The 8,550-nt window shown below is 40.9% G+C and overlaps 1 long non-coding RNA gene across 1 annotated transcript; it reads left to right on the forward strand.

Moving 5' to 3' along the window:
• Positions 1-101: 101 nt before the first annotated feature.
• LOC139757843 (uncharacterized) lies at positions 102-7,780 on the forward strand. Its single transcript, XR_011714713.1, has 3 exons — positions 102-123; positions 5,921-6,932; positions 7,107-7,780. It is a non-coding gene; the product is annotated as an uncharacterized lncRNA (long non-coding RNA).
• Positions 7,781-8,550: the final 770 nt, after the last annotated feature.

Raw genomic sequence — 8,550 nt, forward strand, 5'->3', positions numbered from 1 at the left:
AGAATTCAAAGTTTTTGAGAGAAAGTGATTCACTGTGTTCGAACGGTTTCGAAACTAGGATACAAACCGACAGCAACGTTTACTTCAGTTCGTTGTGGAAGGTCGTTGTGGGAAGTCGTATCGGTGAGTACAGTATTTTTCTTTGGTAATATTTCATACAACTGGGTTACTTTGTTTATTTTTGGATCCTTTTAAGTGCTTAGATAGTGGATGATGACTGTGTGGCAATCCTGTACTAGATTCTTTATATTTCGTTTCTAAGATATGTCAGTTGCTAGTGTTGACACACTGGCCAGGAACGTCAGTGGTATGTTAACGCCGTTCAGTGCGGCTGGTGGAAGAAATTATCACGGAAATCTCTACAAGTGAAAATAGTTGTTAAAATTCTCGAAAGATATAAAGGTTTACGGTGTACGTTAGCAATTGTTATAAGTACAGCTATGCTGGTTAGCCGTTGGGCACTAGTTAATCTAGATATCTACAGCCATATGTTGAGAGCAGCGCATCCTTTGTACGGTTTTATATTGTTAATGTACAGTTCTAGGGAATATGTTTGAGTAACGTGGAGAACGTGGACATCGATTATTACTCGTGTAACAATTTGCATAGACAGAAAAGTTTTATTTATAAATAGCAGATTGATTCGCATATCGCTCATTATGTGGTGACATGGGTAACGCTATGTCGGCTCCAGTGTTGTACTATAACGACTGTTACCATCCTGGTTCACACTAGACCGCCTGGGTGGGGATCCCAACTGCCTAAAAAATACGTCGATGATAAATTAGAAGCTGCGTTTTAGAATATGGATATCTCTGGTAAATTTTTCATACATGGTGTGCGGGGACTGATACTTTATAGTTACGCTGTTTGACTGTGGAGGGACAGACGAGTGTGAATAACGTTCTGTTCCGCTTTTATAATATAAAGTGTTGTGTTAGTGGTGAGGGAAGGTGTGGCAGCCTAGGAAAGAGCAAGTGGTGGTAGTGATGGAGGATGTGATAGGGAGGGAGGTTTCGTAGGTGGTGAGGGAAGGTGTCATGGCCTGGGTGGGTGGGCGTGAATGTTGTGGAGAGAATAGTGGTTCTGGGAAGTTGTGGTAGACAGGGTAGAAATGTATGGTATTGGTGAGGGAGGGTGTGGTAGGGTATGTTGCAGTCAGCGTTCGTTCAGTGTAATTCGAGACCATAGGTCATTGGCCAGCTGGTCAGCAGCCCTTCGATCGAGATAAGAGCCCGAATTTGTCCGTTCTTCAGTGTTCTGTGGTGAGAAATTCCCGGATATATTGATCAGCATGTCTGTCGTAAAGATAGTTTAAGATTCGTCACTATCTTTCCCATCAGCCTCTCCTGAGCTTCCACGGAGTTCCCTGTGTAACTACCCTATTGAGACTTGTGGTCCCAGTTGATCTGATCGTGTTATATCGGTAAATTGTCAGGGAGTTCCGTGGTGGCAGATGTAGCAGACTTGTTAGAAACTGTTAATATCATGAGTAGCAGACATGTGACAAAACGTTGTGGTACACTAATTTTTTCTCAAAGACAGGAGGTACACACGCTTCCTTTTGAGCTATGTAACGGTAATATGAAATTTGCTTTGGTGTTACTAAGTAAATGGTCTCTCTTTGGAGTCTCTGATTGTTAGGGGGAGGGAAGGACTGGGAATTTGGTGAACGATAAATGCAAGGAATGATGGCGACTGAGGATGACGTGTTGAAGCTGGGGCCGGAGGGGAGTGATTAATTGGATTTCATTGGCACGCTGAGGACGGAAATAGCAGGAGGAGAAAGCGAGTGCAGGATGTCTGACGTATAGGGGAGGAAGTGAAGTGTCGGGACTTTCTGCGTGAGGGGAAAAATGTATTGATCAATATGAAAGTTTCAGGGAATTCAGGTTTGTTAGTGTAAGGAACAACTGGGTTATCAACGTCAGTGTTTGGAGGGTCGAGTGAAGAGATGATTGTCCCAGTCGAGGTCAGGAAGATTGATATACCCTGCAAGTCATATGTCCCTCTGCTGGGTTCTATATAGCCACAGAGAGTGTGGTGTCAAGGTTGGAAGTCTATATGAACTTATATTTTCCATAGCATTGCGTTGTACAAATTGTAGTTATATGTCCTGTTTTTGTATAACCACGGCCATGATTTCTGTCGTCTCCATTTTAATGACTGTCATTCGTCGTTTTTGTTATGGAACTGCACATGTAAGATGATGCAGAGGTTTGACGAGTGTCATAAGAGCTTTGGGTTAATTTGAAGATGGCGGGAAGGAGCTGGAGAATGGGAATGGAACAGAGGACAAAGAAGCTGCACGTTTGCCCTAATGAAAATTAGATCTTAACCTGGGTTGATAATAGTCTGGGCCCTTTTTACCTTTTTATGCTATCACTGAAAGTTCTTAAAGATGTCTGCTGGGGTTGTGGGCTTGAAGCATCTCGTGTTGCAGTGGTTCATCGGTACAATACGAGGGATCCCCCTACCCCACCATCTCTTGAACTTTGTGATGTTATGCAACATTTTAGTTTTTAAAAATACACAGTTTTGAAATTTCATATTCGACCCGGGGTCTGTCTTGTGAATTCCTGATTCTGCTTCCGCAGTTACTGTACAATGTATTTATGACCTTGTATCTTTATGTGGTTCATTGGTCATTTATTCCGGGAATATACATGGTGAACTAGTGTACAAATATCATGCGCAAGTTTTATACTTTTGACGTATGGCACTGATTTTGGCTTAATTACGTATACCTGTTGATAGCCAGCAAATCCAACTGTACACATGCTTACAAAATAACATATAGTAGTATTACTACCTTCCTCTGTTATACTCCTGCTTCCTTTAATTTCCTTCATCTCTTCTATTTTCCCATATATTGTTTCCTGATCACCGCATGTTTAAGTACCACTCGGTGGTTCCCTGACAAATCTTCAGAACCTGTCCCTCCTGTCGAGAAGCAAGAAATGTATTCCTAGCTTAATCTCCAGCCGCCTGGGTTTGGGTAGACCTTCGATGTTGAGAGAATCAGTCGTGGCATTTATCTTGACGAATTTGAGAGGGGAAAAATTGGTTTTAAAACTGTAATAGTTCCAAATCAAGATGTCTGTCCAAAGTTTCTTGGTATGAGTTTCGAGAGGAAATATATATTCCGCCACCTATTGTACTGTCTGCTTTACATTAAATACCTAACACTAGGAGCAGGAAATATAGACTGAACTTACGTACGACAGCTCGCTACAGTTAGTATCATATACAGGAAGATGAAAAGCGATACTCAGTCGAAAGATTGAAGTAAAATCGAATATGGCTGGAAGTGGAAATCAACAAACTAAGGTTACTTAATCACAGTTCAGCTGCTCGAGAAAGAAACTAAAAGCCATTTCCTGAGGATAATCATGAGTTATAGGTTTAAGTATCCTACTGGGACTCTGCTGGCCAACATTGTTATTCTGAAAGGCAAATTAGGTAGATTGCATGACACTTTCCAGGAAGATCATAGTATCGAACACAATCATGAAGTAACAAAAATTCGCGACAACCATGAAACTATAGATGATCCTGAAACCCATAAGCAAACCGACATGACACTCGTGATAATCTTGAGATGCTGAAAAGTAAAAACGGGCCAAGATTTCATGACAGAACCATGAAAATTTGCTTGACAAACTCGAGAAATTAACAAAAATTACACTTAAACCTCCAACAAAACAAACTAGAAAAACTAACTATTCCCCAGGAACAGGACACGCATCTGAGACACCTCCTCCAATAACCCATCATACAACCCCAAAAGAAAATAAAAGTGTGGGTTAACTATTTCTGTCCTAACAAGGTAGGCTTTCCGCTTCGTTACACTATTTCCTTTGTGTACTGCTCCTGCTCTCGCATCTCTTGCATATTCACACTCCTGCATAATCAAGATTAATCATGTTATTAGAAAAATTGGGTTTTTGTGTTAACACATTCTTGTAAAGAAAAAAAAAAAAAGTGATCAGACTGCACGGCTGCGTAGCTTTATTCATAAATTCTTAATCAGTGCATTGAACTTGTAAAGACCGATTTATCATGTGTTCTGGATGATAAAGATATGCATTTTTTTCAGTTTTTTTATGGGGTGTCATTATTTGTGGAGAAACTAGTCTCCATTTTCATCATTTTCTTCAACAAATTAAGATACCAAATGGGGACAATTACATTTAATAAAATCGTGAGAGATGTGACGTATTACATATCCTATTACTGTTGACTGTACTGATGCCTTCTGATAAGCAACGAGCCTCTCCACCTCGTACTGCGATCCCATTCGCTTTGGACAACAGCCTCGTTGTGTGTGGGAGCCGTGAGCGGGAATTGTTCTGGCCTTCAATGTCATTAGTAGGTAATGGAGCACATGCCACCATTCTCGGGAAGGATGAGGTTTGGTTAGTCTGTGTAATTCCCTTCATAGGCCCTACGTGTCCTCTATGCGTAGGGAAATATACCGTATAGGTTGGTCTCCATTTATTTTTTTTCCTTTTTTGGGTATATATCAGTACTATTGAGCTAATATTACATATTAGATTTTACTTATCTGGTGGATTTAACTGTCAGCGACTATGGAAAATCATTAACACAATCGGTTTTCATTTTCTAGCAGCTTTCGAAGTCCATGCCCGACGTGATTTGTCCCGCCGATCTACAGAGACGTTAACGCGGTGGTTTGGTGGGTGTGGAGCAGTGATGGCTTGAACTATGTCAACGGGGATTTTCCTTTCCCTGGTAGGTTTAACCATGCTGCAAAGGTCAAGCTTGAGCTCTTGAGAAACGCATGTTGGCTGCCTTCTCTTGTACTTTTCGTTCTTTCCAGTGATTGGTTTATATGCCTAAATTATATAATTAATCCTACGTAGATTCTAATAATCACTTAAAGGTTATAAGAACTAAACGTATAAGGTTATCATGTTTTATAGTCGTAATCGGGTTACACATACAGTGGAAAACGAAGATTGTTCAGCAACCTGTGGTAACCGCAATATTTTGTAAAGTTCTTTGTCTCTTGGCCTTTCTTCATGTTAAATTGGATAAGTTTTCTACTGCAGTGTTGCTGAAGTTCTTCTGGTGTTTAATTTTGGTGCCGGAACCCCATTATCAATTTCGAAACACCTCGGAAGCTCGTAGCTTGATGTCGCTCACCGGAGAATTGTGCAAGTCGTGGAATGAGAGTCTGTAGCTACTTCTGTTCTCCACGTTAGCGTGTTATTTTCATGTGAATGTCTGTGATTTTGTTGGATATTTTGTGTGTGTGTATTTATAGGTACCTATTTGAACAGTATCGTGGAAAGAGTTCTAAATTCATGGACTCCCATCTTCTGTAACATCAAATAACCCTATTTAACATTTGCATACTGCCGACATTACGGTTTTCAAGAGTAGTTTGTTCCATCAGCCTTGCGATGTAAGTATTTTTCTACGACTTTATTACAAGCTTTTTGTCGTGGCTTCTGTTTACTCTGATGCTACATTTCATGACTTGTTCACTGATGTCATCAGACTGGGTTAGAAACTTGAGGTCGGTAATTAGGTCGCCCTTCTCGATTTGATTTTTTAAGAAACATTCGACAAATCGCATTAAGAGTGTGTGTGCTGTTAGCAAACAGATCTGGTATTTTAAAACGATAAACGAAACCTGTCGTAACAGAGTGCAAAAAAAAGAGTGGGACGAAATTTTGACGCATTTAAGCATAGAAAATATGTTCATTTAAGGGAAAAGCAACTTCTGTTTGAAGACAGAATAATTACGCCGTCTGGAACGTGACCACAGCAACAGGGAGTATGACGGACGCATGAACACTTGAATACTGTTTATCAATGAAGTGTTTGTTGTGCTGTTGATATTCTTTGTCGAATAAAGTTTAAAGCAGCAAGTTTTCCGTAACTTTCCCAGGGTGAGAGGCAGCAGGAGCAGGGAGGAGTCTTCAAGACAGCTGTCACGACTTTGCACTAGATTTTGTCTGTCGCACACCAACATCGAAAGTATGGCTCGGCACCAGGAAATATCCTTGAGGCCAGATTGCTGATATGAAGTGGAGACTCTTCTAAGCTTGCATTGCACAAAAGAAAAAAAAAATGGGTGTATACAAAAGGCTAAAGTAAAGGAGGGGCAGAGTAGGTGGCAGAATGATGGTAGTGTATAACCTTCCAGGGAGTGAAGGACCCTGAGAAACTACGCCTGAAGACTGATAGGTCTGTCCAACGGACAATAGGTACTCCAGCTACCATCGATGTTGTCAGATCAACTGTATACCAGTAGTGCGTCATACAGTTAGACATCTGAATAAAGGCGGCGTCTAACCACAGGATCCCGAAGAGAAAAAAAAGGTAACAGCGGCACCGTATCTCGTGGAGTGACATATCAAAGGTTGCAATATATATCCAGTCGAGAACTACTGGGCAAACACTTCTCGTCGTGGGAACGAGGAACCCCCCCCCCCAAAAAAAAAAAAAAAAAATCAACACATGGAGAGGGAGTACTTTCCGCAAGAAATTACCAGGTAGTATAGATCTGTGGCTTCTGTCTCACTTGGCGTACTAGAAGTCGTCGACACCAAGGGGAGTAGGAGTACCTTCAGACCGGGATTGTATAACCTCTTGTGCTATTAGATTTCTGACCGAAGGTTATCCTTTCTGACTAAAGATTTTCCTCAAGACACACACATGGCCAACTTAGATATTATTAATGGATTGGCACGCGTCACTTACAACCAAGACAACATCTACAGGGCTGTCAGATGCAGCCACAAAGGTCAGCGTGTGTGGATACGATTCGTGTGGGTGAACTGGCCGATATCGTTGGTCGTTTCACTGCACGAAATTATCTGGATATCCTGGAGGAGGTGATGGTGTCTACAGTGCTAGCTATGGCTCTCCCTTTCCCCGAGAGGATACTCTTTATGCAGGTAGAAATGATGCATATTATTAATCAAACTAGTTTAATTTGCATCATGAATGTAGTTAAATGAATTATAAAGAATTTTGTCCATCTTTTTATATATTCTACCTGCCTAGATAATTATATATTGATGTATATCGCTCATTTCATCAAACTAAACCCCGACGTTCCTTCTCTTTAGAACTACCTTGTTGCAGCGAGGATCATCCGGCAATGATTGACTGAACAAGGGGATGTTGATCTGCTGGAGTGACCTGCCAAAGGTTGCGACATATATCCAGTCGAGAACTACTGAGCAAACACTGTCCGGTCGTGGGAACGAGAAAAAAAAATCGGATTCTCCAACACAGAGGGAGAGTGAGGACTTTTCACAAGAAATTTCCCGATTGTATGAAGCACAGTGGCTTCAGCCCAGGATCGCACGAGAGAAGCCGTCGACAATAAGTGGGAGTTGGGTTAGCTAGCGACAGTGATTGTGATGACCAACCTTCTCTCTTATGGTGTTCACCATCTAATAATCATTTGGATTTGAAAATACAGTAGTTTGGTTTATTTATCTATGGCTATCAATAAAGACGATTATATATATGAGTTCTTACCTGGCAATCAAGCAAACCATGTGGTGGTGGTGGTGGTGGTTGGACAGGAATAGAAAGCGGCTGAACGAGTCTGAAATCCTGGCCGAGAAAGAAGACTATTGATTACTCGAAATTAGATAAGTAAAAAAACAATCTGAATATATCTGACCCAGTTCCTATGTTAACATCGCATCATAAGTCTATTGATTTTTTTTTTTTTTCATACTATTCGCTATTTCCCGCGATAGCGAGGTAGCGTTAAGAACAGAGGACTGGGCCTTTGAGGGAATATCCTCACCTGGCCCTCTTCTCTGTTCCTTCTTTTGGAAAAAAAAAAAAAAAAAACGAGAGGGGAGGATTTCCAGCCCCCCCCCCCCCCCCCCCCCCCGCTCCCTTCCCTTCTATTGATAAATGAAATTATTTGGGAAGGAGTAGAACTGGTAAGCGTATGTGAAAACCTATTACCCTAGTAAATAGCACGCCACCTGCTTTTCCGTCTCGCCATCCCTTCCCCCTCCCTCTTTTGCCGCCTTTTACATTAGGAAAATGATTCTCAAGTTTCTTATTTAAGGGATAAGACATATCTATCAATGGCTATTCTGCTATGATAGAACAGCAGCCAGTGTGCGTTTCAAACGTCATTCATAAGTGTGAATACTACACTATACCCCTTATTGTTTACTGTAATAGTTCGAAATTTTTGTCTCTATACATAACTTGCTTCTGTAATATAATCAAAATATTTGATATGCTTAAATGCGTCAACATTTAATCGATGTTTTTTGCACTTTACTTCAAAAGGTTTTGTTTATGAAACACAACTAGTTACCAATCAGTTGGTTTACAACACACCCACCTGCAATGACTGCATTTTGGTATGAAAAGTTGGTTATCCGGCCTTAAGAGTAGTAATTGATTATAAAGCTTCAAAATCTAGACCTAACAATGATGTGCCAAAAGGATCAGTCTTGGGTCCAGAATTTCTCGTGTATGTTATATGCAGAACCTTCACTTCACCGTGAAGAGAGATATGCAGCAGTCATCACT

The sequence above is a fragment of the Panulirus ornatus genome, chromosome 2 (assembly GCF_036320965.1).
Source record: "Panulirus ornatus isolate Po-2019 chromosome 2, ASM3632096v1, whole genome shotgun sequence".
Classification (NCBI taxonomy): domain Eukaryota; kingdom Metazoa; phylum Arthropoda; class Malacostraca; order Decapoda; family Palinuridae; genus Panulirus; species Panulirus ornatus.